This window comes from Mirounga leonina, unplaced genomic scaffold, assembly GCF_011800145.1.
Source record: "Mirounga leonina isolate KUSES-001 unplaced genomic scaffold, KU_Mleo_1.0 Mir_176, whole genome shotgun sequence".
Classification (NCBI taxonomy): Eukaryota; Metazoa; Chordata; class Mammalia; order Carnivora; family Phocidae; genus Mirounga; species Mirounga leonina.
Window position 1 is genome coordinate 46,035,774 of NW_023270454.1, and position 3,774 is coordinate 46,039,547.

A 3,774-nucleotide genomic window follows, 5' to 3' on the forward strand; every position below is an offset into this window, starting at 1 on the left:
ACCTTTGGCTCTCAGTTTTCCTTCACTGGCTCATTGTATGTCAATGTGGCATTTTCTTCCTTTCAGCGGACAAGCTTGAAAACTGCATTTCTGCATGCTCCTTCACCTTGCCTCCTACCAGCGTGCTTCTTGCCCAGACAGTATGTAGGGGTGGGCTCTTTTCCAGCCCCCTTTCCCCTGACACACCTCTATGATGAATATGATTTAAAGACATCTCCTTGCCTGTCTATTCAAACATTGCAATTTCAATGAAGAACACCTCAAAGTGGCCCTTTGGAAAGTGACATAAAACTTGTAATTCTCCGTGCTCCTCTCACTCTGATGTAGATACGCAGAGACAGTTTTTTTCTCTTGTCTCTCTTCATTATACTGATTCAATAGTTGCTGCTGGTTGGCAATCTTATTCCAGGTCTGAGGTGTGTGTGTGGGTTTGGTCCTAATTTTATTAAAGGTGAATTTTCTATTTCTCATTTTTTTTGTCTTAGAGAATTGGATTCAGGAAAAAAGTGAGCAAAGTGAACTCTGATATCTACAAACGGAAGTCAAAACATGATTTAGACCTTGATGTCTCTTGTAAGTTACTCAGAATACAGAACGATTAAAAGATAAAAATGACCTGCTGTAAGAGCAATGGCTGAGTGTATTCACATATTTATAATTGTACTCTTTTTTAAAGCTTGCAGCCTTATGTTCCATCCAAATAGGGCATTATCATATATCAAGTCATATTCAATATAATATGCACCACTCTGCAGAATTCAAATTCTGTACTAAATTGTGTTGATATACTGTCCCAAAAAGGTATTAAGTATCCCAACATCTATTACATGAATGAATAAAAAAAGCACATGCATAATACTAAAGGGACAATATACCAGGTCTTTGTAATGTAATTATTCAAAGTGTTTTATATGTTTTTATGATATTGCCTGGATCTCTGAAACCTAAATTATAAGTGTCTTTCCAGATACTATGCATAAAAATAAAACATTTTCTCAAATTACATTCTCATTTCCAAGATAATATAGTTTTTCTCATATATTTTGATTCATTTCAAATTTCTTTCCAATGGTTATTGCTGTCTTTGGCTACCTCATTTGAGTACTTGAATAATATTTCAAATGTTATTTGAATTCAGCAAGTTTAGATGCTCCATGACAATTAGGGACATTTAGGTTGGAGGGAAGATTTCTCTGTCATTAAGTGAAAGAGTGATGTTTTATGCTAATGTATTATTTATTTACTTCTGGGGAGCAAAATGTCTCAAAATTTAGCTATTAAAAATAACAAATATTTATCACCCACAGTTTCTCTGGGTCAGGATCTGGTCACAGCTTATCTGGGTGTCTCTGGTTCATGGTCTCCCTTAAGGTTTCAGTCTAGGTCTTGACAGAGGCTGTGGTCTCTTCTAAAGGCTCTACTGGAGGGAGGGATCCCATTCACAAGCTCCCTCATATGGCTGTTGGCAGGCCTTGGTCACTTGCCCAGTAGGCCTCTTCATAGGGATGCTTCATAATGTGGCTGCTAATTTTCCTCAGGGCAACTAAAGTCAGTTTTATTTCCTGATCTCAGAAGTGACATATCACTTCTTCCAATTCTCCTTGTAAGAAGGAAGTTGAACTTAGTCCACACTGAAGGGCAGAAAATTACACAAGGGCATGAATACCAAGGGGTGGGGATCATTGCAAGCCATCTTAGAGGATGCCTACCACAGCTAACTTCTGAAATAATGTGAAAATGGATCAGAAACATCATTAAAATAACCTTTTAAATCCATATTTCTCTGATTATTACTTTTAAAAAATATTTTCACAGTGGTTTAAGGTAATGATATGCAAAATTCTTTCAAAAAAGGATGTGCAATGGGTAAAATAGGCTGTGTATCTGTGTCTGACAGAAATAAGAATGTTGGTAATTAGGAAATTGTTCCACTCCTTAGACTGTTTCAAAAATAGCTTAGCTATTTGTGATTTGTTTCAGAAGAAAAAGGAGGACACAGAAAAATAGCTAGCCTATTAGTTGTCCTGGGTTTTAAAAGAGGAATATTTGTGGGGTCCCTGTTGGTTTCTAAACATCTCAGCTAAATACTGGAAAGGAGATTCACTTCAATTCTTTAAGCTTCATCTTTAAAAGGAAGTACAGAGTATCAACAAATCAGATTTGTCATTAATATTAATAAATAAACTGGCAGAGTAGGCATCTGTCTGCTTTCCTCTTATCCTCATATTGTTTCCACTCTCCTTCTATCACTTCTGTCACACTGAAGAATTTTCTGTCCCATCCAACTTTATGTGATTTTTCTCTTCTCCAAAAAGTTACAGCAGTTTGAATTTCCAATATCACTGATTATCATTATATTTAATATTATGGACCCAGGACTCCAAGATGGCGTCAGTCGTACCAGTGAAGGAGAAGATGCTCATGGATGTGAAACTAGGAGAGCTGCCCAGCTGGATACTGATGCTGGATTTCACCCCTAAGGGCATTGCTGGAGCATTTCAAAGAGGTTACCAGCAGTATTACAACAAGTACGTCAATGTGAAGAAAGGGGGCGTTGCTGGGATTTCTATAGTGCTGGCAGTTTATGTACTTTTCAACTACTGTTGTGTTACAAGGAACTCAAACACGAGCGGCTATGAAAGTACCACTGAAGAGGCCCCAGTGTGGAGGCACATCTGGCATTCCTGACCATGACCTTTGCCTGGCACCCTTGAATCCTTTCATATTAACATCCAATAAAAGATGAATGCTCATCTCTATATTTTGAAGTATTTAGCTAAGTTGCTGTACATTGTATATGTTCAACATGGACTTATTTAATTCTGTTGAGTGGAATTCATAAATAGGACTAACTATTAATACATTTACTCTACTCAAAATAAAGATTATAGGCTAGTTTACATTAGTAGTCTACAAAAATAATAAATGCCAAATTTATACATTTTTATTATTTGCAGTAGTTGCAATGTTGTCCTTCCGATGTAATTTTGCTTTGAGCATTGAAATTAATTCAAACTTCAATTGATCCAAATTTTCAGTTTATTTTTTAAAGAATCAAGTTTGTTTCCCATATGAAATAAATCCAGTGGGACCATATAAATAACTAAATTATTGACATGTATATTTTGACATTATTTTTTTTCTAGCTTTTGCTGCTTTGAGGCTATTTGGCATTTTAATATAAATAATAAATTCATGTACATATATGTTGGGATAAACCCACAATTATGAAGCAAAACTATATACATCAAGAGATGTATACTACTGTTTTACAACAAAAAGCCATTTTCAAATTGTGAGTCACTTATTTAGCTAAGGAAAAGTAACAAGTCTTTTAAGCAAATAGAAGCTACTTTTATTTGCTGTGCAGCATTGGCTAGTTTGGAGAGATGAATATTGTTTTCTATGCCAATGACATTGATTTAGTTTTATGATAAAGAAGCTACTTATATTTGAGAAAAATATATTTTTTCTATTATTTTTTCATGGTAAAATATATAAGACAAGGAGGAAGTTACATAATTACCTTAATTTGCATTTTTATTCCCAAAATTATTTTCATAAAACAACACAAATAATTTAGAATATTGTCTGGTACTCAAGAAATATTTTTGAATGAATTTTGATGATTATTTAATTTTCTTAAAAGAGTCATATTATTTTTTCCATTAACAGTAATTAAAATATTAAATTAAATTTAATTAAATTAAAATATTTTAATTAAAATATTAAATTAATTAAAATATATAAAATAACAAAACCAAAATGCAGAAA

The 3,774-nt window shown here is 33.8% G+C and overlaps 1 pseudogene; it reads left to right on the forward strand.

The window, feature by feature from the left end:
- The first annotated feature begins 1,782 nt into the window (after positions 1 to 1,782).
- LOC118022459 lies at positions 1,783 to 2,651 on the forward strand (annotated as a pseudogene).
- Positions 2,652 to 3,774: the final 1,123 nt, after the last annotated feature.